This window comes from Neofelis nebulosa, chromosome 5 (assembly GCF_028018385.1).
Source record: "Neofelis nebulosa isolate mNeoNeb1 chromosome 5, mNeoNeb1.pri, whole genome shotgun sequence".
Classification (NCBI taxonomy): Eukaryota; Metazoa; Chordata; class Mammalia; order Carnivora; family Felidae; genus Neofelis; species Neofelis nebulosa.
The window spans coordinates 141,554,314-141,577,168 of NC_080786.1; the positions used below are offsets into that span (position 1 = coordinate 141,554,314).

General features: G+C 40.7%; 1 long non-coding RNA gene across 1 annotated transcript; it reads left to right on the forward strand.

Moving 5' to 3' along the window:
* Window positions 1-696: 696 nt before the first annotated feature.
* On the forward strand, window positions 697-5,519 carry LOC131512739 (uncharacterized). Its single transcript, XR_009262277.1, has 2 exons — window positions 697-1,093; window positions 5,104-5,519. It is a non-coding gene; the product is annotated as an uncharacterized LOC131512739 (long non-coding RNA).
* Window positions 5,520-22,855: the final 17,336 nt, after the last annotated feature.

Genomic DNA, 22,855 nt, shown 5'->3' on the forward strand with positions numbered 1-22,855 from the left:
TGGGCTGCTATTCCATTTTTCATTGGATCTTGCAAGTTATATAGCCAGATCTGTCAACCCTACCAGAGAAATATAGTAGTCATCCTGGATGAAAAATACTGGGGCTTTTTGGCTAAAATATTGTTTGTTCTTTTCAGAGATATTCCAGACAGCTTTTCAGCAGCTGTTTAACTCCACTCTGAAAAGTTTCCCATTTTAAGGGACCAATCATCAGCTCACTTCTGTTGAGATATTTAATACTTATATTTCCATTGGATTCTATACCACTTAAAATCACTACTGTTTATGAGAACACAACTTCCTCTCTGGAAGTCCAGCAAAACAGCTTGAATTCAGTAACCAGCATTATCATGGTCAATTACATAGCATTCAAGTTCCTTTTAGCAAGCCAAAGGGCAGTTTATGCTTAGAATGAACACATCTGTCCACACCTATATAAATATTATAGATTACATTAAAAAAAATCCATGACTGGGGAAAAAAGCCAACTAGATCTCTAGAAAAGACCCAGATGAATGTAAGGACATATTTTCATTGCCTGCATTTGGTAATTTAGTTTCTTGTTTCAGGTTCTCATACAAAGACTTATCAACACTTTTCCCATTGATGACTGGCTGAGTTACAGTTGGCCAGTGGATCATTTCCAGAATCTTAAGAGTTACTGGGCGATCCTTGTTACATCAGACAGTTGAACTCCTCCTCTAGCAACAGGAGCAGGAAGGACCCGCCTAAGTCCAACTGCACATGATCTTCTCCAGAAAATCTCCTAACAGGAAAAATCATGGCAGTGATAACAACCTGGAAGCTGTACATTCATGTCCTGTAAGCTAACTTTGTCCACCCTTGGCCAAAAGAGGGTACTGAGAAGACAAAAGTAGCCCTGATGGCTGTCGGCTGAGCTGGCCTGGCTCTAACAGCTGGGCCATGGTATTCTGCTGGACAGAAAGAATGTCACAGAACAAGTCGGACAAGCCCACTCTGTGACTGTGATGGGGCAAAACAAAAACAAGGCCAGTTGTTTTTATGGAATTTTATGGAATCGTGTCTGGTGGAGAACAGCCAAAATCAAGAACACCGTCCACATCACAAAAGGGTGAGACACCCCCCTCCTTTTGCTGCATGAGTGATTGGTGTTTCTTCAGCAATTATAACTTTACCCTACTTCACTCTCCTGCCTTTAGATGAAAAATTATTGAGATACCTTAGAATTGCCCCTACTTTCTGACAACACTTAATTCAGAGTCAAACTATGCTTTCTTGAACCTTCTCCAAAATTATGAAACATAAACCCTCAATGCCACAACACCCCCCAGCACTCTTTCACGTACATGCTCCATGGTTCACCATGGTGTTCTGGTATTCTCCTTGATAGCAACCAGCCGATAAACCCAGCTTTGTTTGACTACAGGTGTGCTTTTGGTGGGCTACAGCTAGAGGGCGCTGATAGTTCTGCTCAGCTTTTAATTTTGATTTTATCTTTATTTGTATGGCTATTGTTAAAAGTTGGGCTCCTCACGGAAATGGAAATGCAGGAGCTGTGTTGATTTTGTTCACACTGTGTTCACAAAGCCTGTACAAAGCCTGGTGTTTTGTAGTCTCTTAATAAATACTTGTTGAAAGAATGGAGAAGAAAGGAAATCTGAGAATAGAAAAAATCAATATATTTGACTTGAAAAAGTTGAAAAAAAAAAAGGATTCTATTTACTTTGTAAAACTACATAAGCAAATTTCACCAAGTATGACAAGCCTAGAATCAATAGCCTTATTTTCTTAAGACTACCTTAAAAACAGCCACTCTAGAATGGGGTATTATTTGGCCATAAAAAGGAATGAAGGGCTGATATGCACTATAGCATGAATGAAGCTTCGGATTGAATTTAGATACTTATATTCATATAATTCACCTATTTAAATAGTTGAGGGCATTGTATTAGTATAAGTATCTAAATTTCATCTCAATAAGGCTGTTACCAAAAAAAAAAAAAAAATGACCATCAATAGAGATTTTATACCTATTAGAGATGATACTCTTGAGGTTTTTCATGACATGGAAACACACTATTAACATTTTCCTGTGCAAAATGGCACGGCGCAGAAATGCACATTGTTTTGTAAAATATATTTATACACACAGAGAGAATAAAAGGAAATGCCCCAGAAGATTGATGCTATTTATATCTGCACTCCAAGAGATTTTCATTTTCCACTGCACGGTTTTGATATTTTCCAAATATTCCACAATGAGAAGATATGACTTATAATCAGAACAATATTACAGAAATATTTGGCTGGAATCCTGTGATTTTTGTCTTGACGCAACTCTATTGCAAAATAGAAAAAAAAGGTTTGGCTTCTTTCAAGGTAGCCATTCCTCACAGAGGACATAAGAAATATATATACATGAAAATGGTGTCTTTTTTTTTTTTTTTTGACACATCATGATCGCTTTCTCAAGAAAATGGGCTTCCAGGAATTAATACTTTCTGATAGCATTTGGTGATGGCAATTGGGTCAAAATTGCCCAGAGAGTCAAGGGCAAAATTCTGATTTTTCACAACTTGTCGTAAAAATAGTATGCCCTAAAGAAGGCAGTATTAAATGCTTGATGTTCACTGATGACTTTCCAGAAATGAAAAACCCTGATCTTAAAAAGCCAAATTCTTCTTTAAAACAGAGGTTAAGAAAGTCTCAAGCAGTATAGAAAAATGCTAAATGTAAAATACATAGAACTTTTATAGAGAAAAGTTTGCAAATCACAATGAAATGTACAGAAGGAAGGGAAGATAAATTTATTAAAGAGGTGAAGCTGGAGAAAATGGGAGGTCTATTGTGAGAAGGAATATGAAAGAGGAGAAAGAAATTTGGTAGATAATTTGTGACGTAGCATTATATTACAGGAAGCAATGCTACTTATGTACTCGTTCAGAAATACCCATGGGGGGTGTCTGGGTGGCTCAGTGGGTTAAGCTCCAACTTCGTCTCAGGTCATGATCTCGTGGTTCGTGGGTTCAAGCCACAGTTCAAGCTGTGCTGACAGCTCAGAGCCTGGAGCCTGCTTTGGATTCTGTGTCTCTCTCTCTCCCTGCCCCTCCCCCGCTCACACTCTGTCTCTCTCTCTTTCTCTCAAAAAGAAATAAACCTTTAAAAAAGATAAGAAATGCACATAAGACACAAGCATCACAGTCTCTGTCCTCAAGAAGCTTCATACTAGTTGGGGATACCGAAGAAAGATTCAAAAATACATACAGATGTTTCTGGAACAGTATGTGTCAATAGCAAATTCACATTAGGACTCTGAACAGACATCAAGAATGCACAGAAGAGAGAAGGAAGTAGCCTTGCCATTCGGCTCCTGCAAATCAGGTAGTCAGAATACGAGTGTATCCTGTACATAAAGCACATAAAGTCCCCTCAGAACCCAGAAATAGATTTTATTCTCTTCTGAGAATAATTGGAAATGACCCAGCTGCCTGAATTCCTTGCTTCTTTTTTCAGAAGTAGTTTTTTTATGTTTATTTACTTTTGAGAGAGGGAGAGAGGGAGCAGTGAAGGGGCAGAGAGAGAGAGAGAGAGGAAGACACGGAATCCGAAGCAGGCTCCAGGCTCTGAGCCGTCAGCAGAGAGCCCAGTGTGGGGCTCGAACTCATGAACCGCGAGATCATGACATGAGCCGAAGTCTGACACTTAACTGACTGAGCCACCCAGGTGCCCCTCAGAAGCACTCTTAAGTACCTCTCCCTGTCTATTCAGCTCTGCTTCTGTTTCCCAAAAACTTAGTTTTATCCTGATTTTTAATTCTGCCTAGAATCTCAGTTTCGTCGATGCTATGAGCTGAATGTTGGTGCTCCCCTAAAATTCGTATGTTAGAACCCTAACCACTAGTGTGATGACATTTGGACATGGGGCTTTAGGGAGGTGGTTGGGGTTAGAATGGGTCAGGAGAGTGGGGGCTTCATGATGGGATTATTGCCCTTTTTTTTTTTTTAACGTTTTTTATTTATTTATTTATTTTTGAGACAGAGAGAGACAGAGCATGAACGGGGGAGGGTCAGAGAGAGGGAGACACAGAATCGGAAACAGGCTCCAGGCTCTGAGCTGTCAGCACAGAGCCCGACGCGGGGCTCGAACTCACGGACCGCGAGATCATGACCTGAGCCGAAGTCGGCCACTTAACCGACTGAGCCACCCAGGCGCCCCGGGATTAGCACCCTTTTAAGAGACCCTGGAGAGCTTGCTTGATCCCTCTCTCGCTGCCACGTGAGGACACAGCCAGAAGGCGGCAGTCTGCAAGCCAGGATGAGAGCCTTCACCAGAACCCAGCCATGCTGGTACTGTGACTTCCAGCTTCCAGAACTGTGAGAAATAACCTTCTGCGGTTTAAGACACCTAGTGTATGTTATTTTGTTATGGCAGCTCAAACTGACTTTCCCCATTATCCCTTAAAGAACTTACATTGTAAGACATTTTATTTTATTATTTTATTCAAAAAAAATTTTTTTAAATATTTATTTTTGAGAGTGAGAGAGACAGAAGGTGAGTGGGGGAGGGACAGAGACAGAGGGAGACACAGAATCTGAAGCAGGCTCCCAGCTCCGAGCTGTCAGCGCAGAGCCCGACGCGGGGCTCGGACTCATGAAACTATGAGATCATGACCTGAGCCAAAGTCGGACACTTAACTGACTGAGCCACCCAGGTGCCCCTCCTATATAAATTTTCTATTCTAATTGCGTGACACCAGTTTTAAATTAATTGATCTTTTGATTCTCTCAAAATAGAGATAAGGAAAAGTAGTTTCCTGTATGCTGTCTGCTTGTTTTCATTACGATAAAATAGGAATGACCCAAAGAAACAATGGCTTTGCTAGTTTTTCATTTTCGAAACGTTAATTAACATCACTTTTGAAAAATCTGTCTTGGAAAGACATTTCTTCGCATATTGAACTGTACTCATTTAAGTAGTCAGTATAAATCACTCTTTCCATATGATTTATTGGCTCAGGCTTCATAAAACTGCCTTTTATAGTAAATTAGCTCGGCGGGCACATGGGGAGATCACGTTCTTAGAAACTGATTCTTATTCTGTTGTATTACTGACGTTTTTCAGCTGTACTAATGTGCTTCTGGCAACGGATGCTGCGAACCTTTTCCTTGGGAAGCCACGTTTGTCGTGCTCCGTGGTGAGGAACTTCAAGTCCTGACCCAAGCATGCCTGCAGGAGCTGGAGGAGATATAATTTACTTCCTAAGAAGCTGGCTATACCCGTCAGAACGCTGGCAGTCCACCTGTCCTGGCATTTCACACAGTGCTTGTTTTCCAAACCCAAGAAACATAAACTGCTGTCTCTAATTAACAGCAGAGCATCCCTCTTGTCCAAGTCCTGAAATGATCCTGCTGCTCGATCTGGCATAAAGCTTCTAGCAGAGTCCTGGTGGCAGGAAAAGACATTTCTAGAAGATAATTTAGGAGACAAGCTGTATGCCCACTTTTCTAAGCACTTTAAGTGAATCTTTTGGATCCGAATATCGTATTACGGCTGCATATTTCAGTCACGGTGTCTGAGCGTCTAACAGATCTCCCTTCACTGGACTGCATTCTGGTGTGCAGCCGTGGGCTTCTTAGAAAAGCCAGGAACTCTTAGCTCACTGTAAAAGCTGACAGAATTTTATGATAGGTCACAATTTCCTGTTCACTTTGGATTCCAAGGTGTGTAGTTAGGACTTGTCTTGATGCTAAGCTAAGGCATGGTATATTTGCTTTTCTCCTTTCAATTCTGTTTTGCTCCTTTTCTGCGTCATTATTTTTATTGTGTTACCCTTCCTCAATGACTCTTTTCAAATCCTTTTTGTTTTTTTGCCTTTATAATGGGAAAGTAGAAATACGTGATGAATAATTTGGGTTTTAAAATTCATGTTGAAAATCGGAACTGTATAAAGTGAAATTGATTTGATATCTCCTAAAGGTTCAATCCCACACATACCTCTCAGGAAAGAGAGAAATCATCACCTGTCTAAGCTGGCAGTAAAATGTGGGCCATCCCAAGCCTCTACACGGACAGTGAAACGGGCATTACCAAACACTGAGAATCTTTCTGAAAAGAGACAAAAAATGATTACAACCTCCTTCTCCCTCTCAAAAGCATGTAACACTTCATGAAATCTAAAGGCAGTTATAACTGTCCAGTCACTGGAAACACAAGGGCTTATGAGGTTGCACTCAATTGTACACAACGCTTTATCATACACCTTGAAACTATTTCTGTGGACTTGTGGGTAGGACATGGAAAATTCTGGCTTGTTCTTTTATCTAAACTTTCCATACTGGGATAGATCAAAAATTGCTAGGCTCACATATTGTTTTCAGTATTATTAAATTTCAATGCATTTTACATATTTACTTCCCGAGAAAAGAAAAAAAGAATGGCAACTTTGGCTTCATACAAAGAGAAAAGGGGGAATTGGGCTAGGACTAATTTGTAAATATAGACTAGTTCCTTTTTTTAATTTTTTAAATTTTTTCCTAGGACAGGTCAGAATAGTTTTTCCCGAATTCAGGGCCTCGCAACATGGGGTTTCCCCCATATTGACATTTTTTTTCATTAGGAATGAGATTTGTAGAGTACCCAATATAAGGCAAAAGACATGAGACTACCCAGAAGACCACAGGCTGATGTAACCGAGTCATACCCTGCACTTTTTCTCAGCTTGACATCTCTATTCTGCCCTTTTCTTATGTTATCTCTGAACGCTTACTCTCTGATGAATCCTACAGATGAATGTTGAGCCCTCTCACCACAGGAGCTAGTTGCCAGGGGGTGAGATTTTTTTAAATAGAAAGACAGAGATTTTCTTTATAAAATTTTCTTTATAATCATCGCAGGCCTTGATGCTAGCCGTTTGGATTTCTTTTAAAATGTAATCAGTAGGGCTCAAGGCTATTTTTAATTTTAGTTAGAAAAATTAATGTGCCATTTCTAGCTCCCAATTATTGTGCATTAAATTGAGATACAAGGCACTAAATTTTGAGCCACGTCTGAATTTAATTTAATTAACTTTTTTTTTTCTTTTGGTGCCAATTCGGATGCATTCCCAATAATACCCTCAACATGAAAAGAGAAAGTGGGTGGAAATAAAAGTTAGGAATTGTGTTTTTCCCTGGCCCTGGGGCTTGTCGCCATTGAATAAGCCTGAGAGCCTGCAGAAAGTTCTTGCTTAGAAGTGGACCTTTTTGTGACCTCCCTGACATAATGATTCTACCTTATCCGGAAAGTTTATCTTCTTCCACCGAGCAATTTCAGGAGCATGTAGAATGTTAAAAGAATAAGCGGACAGTCTCCTAGCCAGTCACACTCAGATATTGGAAACCATAATGAGAAGACATCAGACAATTAGGCAATACGTAGCAAGAGATTTTACACAGAACGGTCCCGTTTCTAGAAATTATTTAAAAATGATATATGAGAGACAGAATTGTAGAACAGTGACATTGCAAACAATGTCACTGTGCAATGATAAAGAATAAGTACATGCATCATCTGGGGGAACTTCGTTCCCCACTTTACCAGTAAGATTACCTATTACCTGAATCCCATGTTCTCTTTCTTTGCTTCACTCTTGTTTTGCTGGATCCGATCTTCTAATAGCTTCTTGTAAAAGGATGCAGAGAAAGGATGCAAAGAAAGTTATCTCCAAAAAATATTTTGTGCTTCTGAAAATGACTTTAATCTATACTTTCACTTAGTACTGTCGCTGGATATTGATTCAGTTTGAAAGACATTTTCTGTTGACTTCTAGCTGCCAACGTTGCCTTTGAAAAGTCCTATGCCATTATAATTTCTCATCCTTTGCATAACTTATGTCAATGTTCTGAAATTTCAGTCATATGGCATCATGGGATTACTCTTTAATTTATTGCATTTGGTTTTTTTGATGACCCTTTTAAAATCTAGAGTTCAACGTCCTTTGGTTTTGAAGAGTTTTGTCATATTGTTTTCCAATATCTTTCCCCCACTTTCTCCCTGTCTCGAAAGAGACATTTGACTTCCTGGACTGATCATCTAATTGTCTTAATTTTTCTTTATAAGTTTGCATCTCTTTTTTTCTCTTTCTTTCTTTCTTTCTTTCTTTCTTTCTTTCTTTCTTTTTCAAGGTTTATTTATTTTTGAGAGAGAGAGAGAGAGAGAGAGAGAGAAGGAGGGGCAGAGAGAGAGGAGGAGACACAGAATCTGAAACAGGCTTCAGGCTCTGAGCTGTCACCACAGAGCCCGACGAGGAGCTCCCACTCATGAAATGAGACATCGTGACCTAGGCTGAAGTCGGGTGCTTAACCAACTGAGCCACCCAGGCACCCCTACATTTCTTTCTATGTATGTTTTATCTTATGAGAGATTTCCTTTATTAGTCAATTACTATTTTTGTTTTATTTTTGCCATCACATTCTTTGAATTTCCATGAACTCTTTCTTTCTTTAAATCGTGCTTTTATACTATTCCATGTATTCCATATTAAGGTACTTCTATTCTCCTTATCTCTAAATGTCTTTCCTACTTTTATTTGTCTTTTACGGCTATAAAGTTTCTTAGTATATATGGGATAATAAAAAAGAACAACACCCGAAGCTGATATGATGTTGTACGTCAATTATACTGCAGTAAAAAAGAAAATGAAAGAACAACTTTTGCTGTGGTTACCATTGCTGATCTTTTTACTATTGCTATATTTGGGATGTACTAATTTCTGCTCCCTCCATTTATCTTTCTTTTGGTTTGTGTTTCCTGTTCTTTTTCTAACATTGAAGAGGGATGCTTAGCTTATTAATTTTCAGCCACTCGATGAAAAGTTATGCTCCTGGTGAAATGCAATAACAAAGAAACCTCAAACTGACTTTAAATATGATCACTTCAATAAATAAATGCAGAGGAAATGTTCGATAAAATTCAGTATCAATACCTGTATCAAAAATAAAACAAAATGACATCATAAATGTCCTTAACTTCAAAAACCTATGATACGTCATTTTGGGAACATTATAGTTAATGGTGAAATCTTGAAAGTATTCCCTTCACATCAACAGCAGAACAACAAGAGTGACAACTGGCATTTCTATTCAACATCGTTCTAGACAACACAGCACAACAACAAAAACAACAAATGCCAATGATAACAGGATAAAAAGATATGAAGTTATTCATACTCCATTCCTGATATCTAAATAAATTGCACATGAATCAACTATTTAAATACTTGAATGAAAATGTAAATTTCTGAAAAACTTATGAGATCATTTCTTTATGATCTCAAGAGTGAAAGAGTTTTTTTTTTTTTTTAAACTAAGCCTTTAAATCCAATGACAACAAATACATTAATAACTTCAGGGGCGCCTGGGTGGCTCAGTCGGTTAAGCGGCCGGCTTCGGCTCAGGTCATGATCTCGCGGTCCGTGAGTTCGAGCCCCGTGTCGGGCTCTGTGCTGACAGCTCAGAGCCTGGAGCCTGTTTCAGATTCTGTGTCTCCCTCTCTCTGACCCTCCCCCGTTCATGTTCTGTCTCTCTCTGTCTCAAAAATAAATAAACGTTAAAAAAAATACATTAATAACTTCAACCACATTAAAATGAAAATCTTCTGTATGGTGCACGCGCACACACACACACACACACACACACACATTAATTAATTAAAACTGACCCAGAATTTTTGCCTCTGGGAGTCTATTCTGTGGATATGGCTCTACTCTCCAAATGACATTATGTCATTGTTTGTAATAGTGACATCTTGGAAATGTGCATCAAAATGGAATTATAATTATTATTATTAAAAACAATGAGAATACTCCCTGATAACATTATATGTAAGGTATACTGCTAAGTGTATAAACCAAGATGCAGAACAGTAGATAGATAGATAGATAGATATCTCAAGCCATTTTTTTGTACAAGAAAAGGAAAACCTAAGAACAAATATGTTGTGTTCCTTTATAACTGCATAAAGAAACATTGAAAGAACACACAAGAAAATAATAAAAGTAGCTATCGATACAAGGTGGAAGTGAACAAGCCGGGGAAAACACTTCCTAAATTTGAACAATTAGCAAACTGGGAAGACACACTTTACCAACTACGAAGGCTTATTTTAAAGCTATAGTTATAAATACAGTGAAGTCATAGAACAGAGATAGACATATTGACCAATAGAACAAACAAGGAATTCAGAGAGAGATTTGACGTTTGATGATGGTGGTACAGTAGGAAATGTTCAGGTTCACCATGTTTCTATGTGCTTCCCCACATTTCTCATACTCTGTCACTTAGGCTGAAGCCATGTGACTAGTTCTAATCAATAGGCCATAAATAAAAGTGATGTGTGTCACTTTCATGTCCAGGCAGTTATCAAAAAAGACAGATGAGAGGCCACTAAGGTATGGCAACATTCAGCTTCTTGTTCTAGGTAGAAGGTATAAAGATTTTGTTTGATCATTTTTCCCTATAATGTACATGTACTATTTCATATATGCTTTTGTATTAGTTAGAGTTCTCCAGAAACAGACCAATAGGAGATATATGTGTCTATATGTGTATATATGTGTATATATGTGTGTATATATATATATATATATATAGCCTCATAATATACATTTAATATAAGGAATTGGCTTACAGGAGTATGGCGTTTGAAAAATCCAAAATCTGTAGTCAGCAAGCTGGAGACCCAGGAGAGGTGATGGCATAAGTTCTAATTGTGTCTGACTCAGAAGGCAGGCCAAGACCCATGTCCCTGCTCAAAAGTCAGGCAGAGAAAGTGAATTCTCCCTCAGTCTGTTTTGTCCTATTCAGGCCTTCAGAGGGTTGAATGAGACCCATTCACATCGGAGAGGGAGATTGGTTTTACTCAGTCTTCTTAGTCAAATGTTAATCTCATCCAGAAATGCCCTCACAGACACTCAGAATAATGCTTGACCAAATATCTGGGCACCCTGTGGCCTAGATAAGTTGACACATAAAATTCTCCACCACAAGTCATAGGCTTTCATACACAAGCTTCATACACATCTCCTTAAACCATACTCGGTCTCCAAATGAACACAGTAACAAAATCATAATTCTGCTGAGATGATACAAATAGCTTCTGTGCAAACCCAAATTCAGGGTCTTTCCCAGAAGAGAAGGTAACATCCTTGAGTAAGGTTTACTCCTTGATATCCTGTAACTTAAATGCTAGGATGTAAAATTAACAAGACACATATCACTACATTTTATATTATATGATGAGGGGATAAAAGGGGGAAGAAAACAAAAATATTGGTTAATTTATGTGTTAGTTCAGGCTGCTATAACAAAGTACCACAGACTGAGTGACTTACAAACCACAGATATTTATTTGTCACCGTTTTTGGAGCCTGGAATTCTGAGATCAGGGTGCCCGCATGGTCAGGTTTGGTGAGAGCTCTCTTCTGGACGGCAGACTGCTGATTTCTTGTATTCTCAAGTGATAGGAAGAGAGATAGCTGGATCTCTGGCTTCTTCTAAGGACGTAAATCCCATTCATGAGTGTCTCACCCGCATGACCTAATTACCTCCCACAGGCTGCATCTTCAAATACAGTGGGGATTCAAGTTCCAGCGTATGAATTTTTGGAAGAGGGGACACACAGCACACACACACACACACACACACACACACGCACACAAGCATGCACGTACAAACATACAAGAAAATAATGAGGAAATACTCATGACAGTTGCAGTACTCATTCTGTGTGGTAATAGCTGCCATTTGTAACTATCTTCTATCCAGTCTGTATTCCCTTTGCCTTCAGCAAGCAGCTCAGCTGGTCAGAGTTCTTCACCTGGTGATTGAAACCATCATTTCTGAAAGGTCTCTGCCATTAGTGGTTCTGCCTGTAGTGGTTGTTGTGGTTTCCCGTTGACGTGGTAACACTAAACCCTAAAGGATCTCCTGTGTTCCTGACCTTACCTTCATTGTGAGGCAGCACTTCAATTTCCCCTGAATAGTCAGAATCAGTCACCCCAGCCGGGACTGTAACTCTCTTCTTTGTCTGTTGATTCAGACGCATGAGGAACCCAAAGGGGCCAGATGTTGGTCCTCACTTCCCGTTCGATGGGATCATTGCTGTGTCTCCTGGTGGAGGCATCCCTTACTTAGTACTTACTAAGGCACCCCTTACTAAGTTCCAGGTCAGCAGGGCGTAGAGTCAGGAGAACAAGAAGCAGAAGTGTTGCTATTGGATCACTAGGGGCAATGCTGAGGGGTGCCACTCTTGTTTCCACCCCTAGATTCCTGGACCTATGAATCTTGGCTATGGGAGAACGAGCACCTTTTTGGTTGTGGGAGGGGTCAGCTTCAACAACTTATCCTTTGCCTCAGAAGGGATATGCCCACATGCTCACACTCTTTACCACTGGAAATAAAGTCATTACAATCTTTGAATCTAATTAGATAGAGATTCTACTCCAGGAACCTCCAGATGAACTCAGAATATCATTATTGATATTCTATTCCTCCAGAACTATACTCAGTACCTCTATCCGTGTTAGGATTCTCCAGAGAAACAGAACCAATAGGTGATTCCTAGGTGGATCCCTACCTCTGTCTCTAACTCTTCCTATATGAGGAGATTTATTGTACGGAATTGACTCATGTAACTGTGAAGGCAGAGAAGTCCCCAGATCTGCAGTTGGCAAGCTGGAGATCCAGGACAGCCAATGGTTTAGTTCCAGTCTGAGTACAAAGACCTGAGAACCAAGATAGCCAATGGTGTAAATTCCAGTTTCAGTGTGAGTCGAGTCCAAGGGCAGAAGACCAATGTCCCAGCTCGACGAAAATCAAGCAGAGGGTGAATTCTTCCTTACACAGTCCTTTTTTTTTTTTTTCTACTTAGACCTCCAAAGGATTGAATATGTTCCTCCCATATTGGGGGGGGGGGGTACCATCTGTTTTACCTAGTCTTACAATTCAAATGTTAATCTCATCAGGAAACACCCGCACAGGGGCACCTGGGTGGCTCAGTCGGTTAAGCATCTGACTTCGGCTCAGGTCATGATTTCTCAGTTCGTGGGTTGGAGCCCCACATTGGGCTCTATGCTGACAGCTCAGAGCCTGGAGCCTGCTTCAGATTCTGTGTCTCCCTCGTTCTCTCTGCTCCTTCCCCATTCGTGCTCTCTCTCTCTCTCTCTCCCAAAAATAAATAAACATTAAAAAAAAAAAAAGAAACGCCCCCACAGACCCACTCAGAACAATGTCTAACCAAATATCTGGGCATCTCGTGGCTCAGGAAAGTTGATACATAAAATGAACCATTATAGCTTTTTCATAGGTTTGCTATTTTTTTCCACAATTCTTTGTGAATTACACAAATTAGAATGGGTGAAGGATGATTCCTCCCAAATATTCTGGGCAAAGAAAATATTATCAATTAATGCTGTTGGCATGTTATATCACAAATTATTAGTTGGTACATAAAAGATTTTTACCACAATGTTTTTATTACAGATTTAATCTTTTTACAACACGAATGATTTATTTCCTTTATTCCTTTAGTGATTTTTAACTTAAAGTATTTTGTCTGATATTATAATCTCCACTTGTGTTTTCCTTTGTTAGTATTTTCCTGATATTTTGTTTTTTATTTTATTTCTGAATGATGTGTGTAATTTTTAATAAATGTTGCTTTTAAAAGCATTTAGTTTAGGGGCGCCTGGGTGGCGCAGTCGGTTAAGCGTCCGACTTCAGCCAGGTCACGATCTCGCGGTCCGTGAGTTCGAGCCCCGCGTCAGGCTCTGGGCTGATGGCTCGGAGCCTGGAGCCTGTTTCCGATTCTGTGTCTCCCTCTGTCTCTGCCCCTCCCCCGTTCATGCTCTGTCTCTCTCTGTCCCAAAAATAAATAAAAAACGTTGAAAAAAAAATTTAAAAAAAAAATAAAAGCACTTAGTTTAATTATCAAATTTTACTCCTCTTAAGGGGCAATATATTTCACAGTCGAAATTTACTATCAAAACTGTATGGTTGGTTTTATATCTGCCATTTTGTCTTATACTTCCTTGTTTTATTTATTTTGCTTTATACTTTATTTTGTTTTATTTGTTCTTGTTTCGGCCCATTTGCTTTTACTATAGAAACTCTCTTGTTTATTGTTATTTTATTTAGCAATTTAGAAGAGAGAGATGAGCAAACATCGGCCTGGTGAGAGACTTCAGGGCACTCGAACCTCAAGGTCTGGAGAAAGTGAGGCGAGCCTGTAGCAGGTACGATTTGCTTCGAAACACAGCGGCTGGCTGCTTAATTCATGTCACAGGACAGCTGCAGCATGAATTTAATTGTAGGTAGAAAAGTCTCTCTAAGCTTTTTATACTGAGTGGCATTAATACTCGGATCTTTAAAATTGCAAGCCACATGATTTCAGCGTGCTGTGGAGTGGTCTGGCAATATGCTAGGATATTGTTAGGCCAAGCCTGGGTGGACACCTGTACCTTTGCTGCCCAAATTCTGGATTTGCATCAGCGACCAAAACGACTCACCTTTGATTCATGTGTCCTGTTTACAGCCCTAGTTACACCAGGCCGATGTTTGCTCATCAGAGCATTTGCTTCTTTGCTGAGTCCGAATCTTTCTATGAGTTTTAGCCTCTTTGGAAACAGTCGCTTCATTATTTTCTTTACATGCACACACACACACACACACACACACACGTCTAGTTACAGCTCTAGGATGGACTTGGGATGGACTAATGCACCTGAGGAGTCAGGTTGGTCAGACCTACACAATTTCATGTAAAGGGGCAGTAGAATCAGGCGTAGGGTCCAGGACTGAAAATGTGTCCTGGAGAGAAAATGTGGAGCTGGTGACAAAGGTGGCCGGCATGGCATATTTCTACTCCTGGCCAAAAGAGAACAACAGATCAAACGTGACTCTGAAGGAGGTGCTGCAGGGTGCACAAAATGTGCACAAAATCACACGAAATTGGTAAATGTCCCATGAATTAATTTCAGGCTAGGAGAATTTTTTTTTTTTCCTTCTGGGATATTAGTTCTCAGATTTTGTATTCTTGACCAACTGGCATCCCACTATGGCTGAAGCCAGGATGTTTTTCTCCTTCCCCTTGACATTTTTTGTGGCTGCTATGGTTTTTGACAACACTCAGCATGGAATCCTACAAATAATTTGGGCTAGGATGATAACTGAGGGGTTAGGGATGGCTTGTTCTCTAAACGTTGTTGGTGTGGAGTTAGCGCCGAGATGATGTTGTGTCTCTTATTAGATCATTAAATGCTTTATAAACAAGGCTCATGGGGTATGTGACATCAAATTAATCCAAGCTGTGAGACTCTAAAAGTGATTGCACGTATTCTGTTAAGAAGGAGCCAAGCTGCCGAGAGCATTTCGCCACCAGTCAGGCTAAAAGAACTGTTCTCCCTGACATTGAGGCACATGAGAGGATGACGATCAGTCTTTAAACTGAAAATTTTGAACTCCGATTTTTCACTTGTGAGACTACAAATATTTGATTTTGGATTTTAACATTCTTGTACTTTGTTTGGGAAGCGTGAGATTTAAATTTTTAAATGTCTGTTTCAGAGTTTGATAATGGAGGAGACCCTTCTCTTGGCATACGGTAGGGCGAGACTTTTTATCATTAGAGTCACTTTATAGGTGTTTTGGTATTGAGTTTTGCAAGGTCATTCACATTTATTCCAGACAGTTGCTTCTGGGTGACGGGAACATAAATCCCAACAGGTATAAGTTCACTGACTTGATCCTTTGCTGTAAAAAGAATCTTCATCAGGTGCATTGCTAGGTGAGCTGAGCCAACATCTTGATAAATGAGGCATTGACTTAGTCAACGGATGGTGGCAATGAAAGAAGTATAGTGAGTGGGGGAGGCAAATTCCCATCCAGAGTGAGTCTCTGTTAATGTGAGAACCAACTGAAGCTCCTTCCACAATGGAAAAGATCCAATGTAATCAGGCTTTACTGGTTAGCTGGCTGCCCCCAATTTGTTACGGTGCCCACTTTAATGTTTTCTTTTAACGTTTATTTATTTTTGAGACAGAGAGAGACAGAGCATGAACGGGGAGGGTCAGAGAGAGAGGGAGACACAGAATCTGAAACAGGCTCCAGGCTCTGAGCGGTCAGCACAGAGCCCGACGCGGGGCTCGAACTCATGGGCCGCGAGATCACGACCTGAGCCGAAGTCAGACGCTTACCCGACTGAGCCACCCGGGCGCCCCTGTTACAGTGCCCCTTTTAAAAATCAACATTGGTCTTTGCCATTGGACATTTGCGCAGTCGGACTGGTGGTAGTTAGATCTGCCTCGAGAAGGAGAAATTCATGGTGTTGGACCCATAACCTCTGGCTCTGGCATCTTTCCATTTTGTTCTCAAGCCCACCGAGCAGTTACTGGCTGGCTTAGAAAGGGACTGACGTACATTAGAGCAGATCACCTTGTACGACACTTCGCTGAGAAGATCCTATGCAGTCAGCCCCGTAGGGAGTGTTCACGTGAGACACAATTATTCTTCCTCGAGCCTCTTCTTAAAAGTCCACATCTACCTACGTGGCAGAGGTCTTTGCGACAAATACAGTCATTCTTCCCTCCCAGTTCAAAGCTGCCATTCTCACAGGATGTTTGGCAAATGGGTCACCATAGCTCACATGAAACTATTTGCCTCCAACACCTAAAGAAGCATAAAAAGCCTCATGTCTCTTTCTTAGAGGAAAGAGCTACCCGGTAGAGTAAATTCTATTTCACATCGTATTGTGATCATTTTTATCTTCTCTGGCCCCCTTGGACATTCTAAAAATTCACTGAAGCGACCGACTTCTGATTTGTGTGTGTGAAATTCTACGCTGCCTCACGTTTGTCCCACCGAAGAATCAAGGGCACCTGCGATTTCTGGCTCACCTTCATCAGCGGAGTGAACCGGCCTATATACCCTGTGGGGTGACGAAACCATAGGTCCTTGAGAAGTAAACAGTCGCAGAGACTCAGAGAATGGGCGTAGTCCAAGCCAACGTAGGGAGGATGCACTGCTGCCACTGACAAATGAAAAAGAAATCGCTCTGGCGATCTTCACAGATGATATGGGTAACAACGATTGCATAGTGGAAATTTGCAGTTGTGTTGACTCACTACAGTCAAGGGACAAAATCTGGGCGTCTATTGCCATTGAAGTCACCTAATTGCCTTTCAGGTAAATGCATGTTCATCGTCCACGCTGCATCTCCCAACTGTGCGTGCTATCCAGGCAAGTTAAATGAGGATGTATAGGAACTGCCACAGCTTAATCTCATGCAGTATTGTTTTCCTTTATTCATCTTGTGGGGAGGAACAGAATTCTGTGAGCTCTCCCACTATAATGGCTTTTGCTCCATGTTTTGGGGAGACAACGGGATCCAGGGATTTTGCTTTCAATGATGCATTTAGAATCTGTGTTCTTCATCCTGTGGATGCGATGGACAAATTAATGGAGTTTCTGGCCCCACCGTAATATAGATTTGGGTATACCTATAAACTCCAGCTCTAATTGGTGGGCTCATGATGGTGTCTGGGTCTGTAGAGATTGGCATTAGCTCAGGTCAAACAATCACCAAAAGGTATGGGTATTTCCCTTCACTGCTATATGTTCACCCTGATACATAATGGCTGGTCTCTTTGGGAAAGGCCAGAAGGAATATCAACACTACATACTTCTGGCAGTGTCACAGGAGCCTTGAAGATATCCGGATTCCTTTTTCATTCAAGGGTTTCTAGGTTTGTTTCTAGGTTTGGACAGTGGGTAATGAGCTGGGCCGTTCCATCATTACAGTTCAAATCTTATCCCCGTTCAGTAGATATAGAGGTTTTATATTTTCAGTGACTTAGATAAAGTGGGACCTTAGGATACTTCCCATCCAGTTTGGTCTTAAGAATCCATATTTATATTACCACTGGTGCAGATCCCTATGGTTAAAACATTGTGGCTACCACTTTGGTCTTGCTTAAAACCAGGGAACAGCGGTCACCCTGTCTCTGATGGTTGCATATGGTCACATGACCTCTCTCGCTTCTAGACCAATTTCCACTGAACACCTAGACCCCATTTCAATGACAACATCCGCCACTGAGGTAGGCATTTATGGGCTCTGGCCATATACTTGCTGACCTCCGAGCTTGAAGGACAAAGTGTGCCAGGTTAGGATAAAATGAGTAGTCCCTCCATGATGGCTTTGAGAGGGCTAGAGTGACCATAGCCCAAGTTTATTTGCTTCATGGTGCATGAATGAGTCAGCACAGTTAAAGGCACAGACTAGGTGAGATCAGACACTCCGGTCACCTGAATTTTGGCAAAACTGAAGGAAGAAAGGCAGACTCACAGGCAAGTTCTGTTTCCGAAGGAATAGAACCAGTCCACGGGTGAATGTATAAACAAGCTGCAGTGTTGGACTTATCCAAGTTAATGAAAGTCAGCGAGTTACTGTGCAGATATGTACCCGGAGTTTTCGGATCACAGCAACCGAATAAGATCTACGTGTCTTATCAGCGAGGTAATCTGATGTTATTAGTTGGCAAGTTCGGAGTAGAGTGCGATGACCTAAGGCTTCAAAATACCTCAAGGAATTCTGTTGAGCCATGGCTCATAGAACAGTATTTCTCAAGGGTGGTGGTATACTTCTGCCCAATAATGTCACAAGTCTCTACAGCACCACTTGGTCTAACCCCACCCTTTTGACATAGAGAGGATACACACTATTGTATCTTGTACTCGCCTGGTATTGACTTTCAGGATGGAGTCACTTTCTCAGGTACAAGAGGATGCATAAATAAAATGCTTGCTCAAGGAGTCATAGACTTCCAGAGAATAGCTATAGGTACACAGGGCTTATCTGATTCAGCCCTGTAATCAGAGGCTGATTCCAGGCACAGAGATGAGAAAGTTTTCCCAGTCATCAGGTTGAATCCTGTACCGCCGTAGGTGAATTTTCCCCACTTTTTTGCTCCACGTTGTTGGGAAAACTAGTAAATATACAACCAAACACTGCTGTATGGGTTTTATGAATGTTATATTGAGAGCAATAATATTCTGGTTATATTTTCAGGTCAGCAAAACTCATAAGAGAAATGTACTGGTTGTACCAATAGTAATGTGCTATGGGTCATATGAGACGAATAGTCATACCACGTTGCTAAACAGAATATGAAAACCGTTTCTAGTGGAGATGTGGATTCTTCAAATGCTAAATCATATCCTGCATATTTTCTGTGCTGTGTGACAATTTACCGCAGATTCAGCTGCTTAAAACAACACACATCTATCATCTCAGTCTCTGTGGGCCCGGAGTGCAGGTGTGGCTTCACCAGGTCCTCTCCCGGGCTGCAGTCAAGGTGTCGACTAGAACTGGGTTCTCCTCTGGAGGCTCAAGTAAGAAAGTCACTAAAGTTGTTGGCAAAACCAATTTTCTCGTGGCTGTTACACGCATAGCGGTTTGCTTCTTCAAAGTGAGCACAGAAGAGGGTGATGGTTAATTTCATGTTTCAACTTGGATAGTGTTTTTGGCTGACATTAACACTTAAAGCAGTGATCTTTGGATAGAGCAGATGGGCTTCCATAATGTGAGTGGGCTTTGTCCAATCAGACAAAGGCCTGAATAGAACAAGAAGCCTGGCCTCCCCAGGCAAGGCGAAATTTTCCAGCAAACTGCCTTCTAACTTTATTTGCATCAGAAGCTTTCCTGGGTTTCCAGCCCGCTGGCCCACACTGCAGATTTGGCACTCGCCAGCCTCCATAATTGCACAAGGCAGTTCCTTATAATTTAGTAAGGATATTAAGTATTCAAATAGAAATAAAGATAATTTAATAATTTAATAAAAATATAAGTATGTTTATATGTTTTTATATATATCAATGTTTTTCTCTGAGGAGTCCTGATTAATAAAAAGTTTAGAGCTAGTCAGCTACCAAGATGGAATCTTACCAAATGTAAAATGTATGGTAAATAAGAGAGTGACCTCCCAGTGCCTTTACCATATTTCATTGACCGAGAAGCAAGTTCTAGGTCCCATCTACACTCTGGAAGAGGGGATTATACAAGGGTGTGAACCTGAGACCACGGGGGATCTCTGAGGCCACCTTCAGGTCTGTCTGCCACATCCTTTATACTTTTAACCAAAAAACAGTATAGAACAATTAAACATTGGACACAGCGGCAGACATACTCTGGGCCCTCAGCTTAAGCTCAATGCACCTTGAGCATCTGTCAGCATGGCAAAGGAACCTCCAAAAGAGAGGAACCAAATCTGCCACCCCCAGCTGGGGTAACGTGGCTATTATTTATGAGAATGCAAGAATGGATAGTTGGGGATGTGGACAACGTAATGGGGAGATGGAATGACTCTCCTCACTGGAAAAGTGGGGAGGAAAGAAGCAGGAAGAGGGACCTACCTTTTCTGCTGGAAAGGATAGAGCCATCAGTACCCTCCTGCCTCAGAAAACAGAGATTCTAAGAGGCCAAAGGAGTTTCAGCTGCAGGTTAGGGAGGAGAGTGAATCCTACAGATTTTCCCAGGCTTTACGGATCATGGAATTTGACTCCTACACAGCCTCGGGCGCAAAAGAGTCTACCCCTGGGAATGCGGTTCCAGGACAGACCCAGGCTCTGCTATGATGTGGCCCATCTCAAGGCACCTCATCTGGGGCATCAAGGTCAAGACAGCAAGAACGGAAGGTGTTGACCTGGCATAAGGGGCAGCAAACCTGGTGTCAGTGAGGGTGGTGGCAAAATTCCCATCACCGAGGAAAGAATGGGACTTAGAAGGAGAGCCTAACCATTCATCCAGCACAGGGCCTTCCCCAGAAATTTGATATCGTTGCCAACAGAGGAACGATCGGTAAGCTCCTTATTATACATCTTCAGATTGATGCAAAATATGAAAATTTTATAATATGAATATAATCACATTCATATGTTATGGGGATTCAAGATAGAGTGTCAAGGTTTCCAGCATGTATTAAGTACGCAGTAAATATTATTTTTATTTCCAATTAATGAGAAGAAACATCCAAACTGGTATCTACTTGAAAACCTTTTTTGAGGTAGAGATCATTGATTTGACTAAAATATTTTTAATTACCGTAGGATTTGGGAAAATTCAGATAGCTAAAGCAATCTGTACAGTTTTTTTTTTTTACTCTAATCTAAGCTCTTTTTACTACCTTCGTAATTTGCATGTAGCTAGGAATTGACTGACAGATATGGCAAAACATATATAAACAAAGGCATGTGTTTACCCTTGTTCCTATTGGAGTGGGTAAGAGAGAGAGCGCTGGTGGGCTGGCCCATTAGAACTTGAATTAGGATAGGATCTTGGAAGACCAAATAGGCTGTGGACATTGACCTGAAGCTACCAATGAACAAGTATAATTCAGAATTGATTCTTATTATAAAAGATGAAGCAGAATAGTATCAAGGGATACTAATAAGTATGAGGTATAGAGGATGGCCAATAAAGGAGTCAGGAGCTAACTAGAACATAATCTAATGGAAAAACAGTAAAACCATCCAGGCAAGGCCATCTTCATGGGCGTGGGACCCATAGAGTCATAGGTGGCCTTACACTAATAGAGGTTTCTGTGCTTGGCTTAATGTTCTGCCACTGTCATCATGAACTTCTTAATAATTTTTCAATAAGGGGTCTCTCGTTTTCACTTTGCACTGAACCCTCCAAATGTTGTAGCCAATTCTGCATCCAGGGCCCAGGCCTTTGATAAAGATGAGGGGTAAAAGATATAGTATCGTAGCAGGATGGCCTCAAGGACGGTTTGGAGTAAAGGACACAGCCACGTGGGCATCGATAATAGGTAAATGTGACAATTCATCTTGAGCGAACTGCTATTAAATATTCAGGGTCCAGAGTTTACCGACTGGAAAATTTTTGAAGTCAAAGATTTGTATTTGTATTTTGTGTTTTTTTTTAATTGCTGTTACTGTTTAGATAGTTCTTTAAAAGATTTTTAATGATCCCCCTTCTCCCTCCCTGAAGTTGCTTGTGACTCTGTTTATTAGTCTCCCTATCACCTTGCCAGACTGATTAAATATTAAAGGGAAGAGCTGTGAGAATTTTAAGGGGAAATCAGTGACACACGCACACGCACACACACACACACACACACCGTGTTAATATCCAAAAAGAGAATTATTTTCAATATCATATACAAGTAAAGTCTTAATAATATGCAACACGTCATTTTGTATAGATTTGTGCAATGTTTTGTGAAACCAAAATTGACGACTTAGGTTTGTTTTTAGAGATGGCTTCCAAAGACATTGGCATGGCCTATAAAAAGTAGTTTAAAACAGAATATAGGCAGCAAGAATAAAAACAAATGAAATAAGCAGTCTTATTTATTTATTCTTTTGCTATTAGACAGTTCCGGATGGCAATTCACAGTCACAAAATTTATTCTGAAAAATTGTAAATAAAGTCAACACTAGTTTTCTGAAAAGAGTTTTTTTCCTGGGCTGTTCTCTCTCTCTCTCTCTCTCTGCCACACACACCTCACACACACAGAGGTGCACACACAGTCCCATCGCTTCACACACATACAATCATAGTTCATCTTTCTTCCCCCATCATCCCTATTTACTAGACTGAGCCAGCAATGGAAAAAATAATAGGAAAAAGTGGCCATGCAGAAAGAATCCATAAAGACAAATTTACGTTTTTCATTTGAGGTCAGGAGGTAGCATGAAACTCGCTATATATTGTAGCCCATCCCCCAGGCGATGCTCTCTTGCGATCCCAGTGGATGGAGGTGGGTTGCTTGGAATGTAATATGTCACGATGCCCATTCTTACCTCTAATGATCCCACCC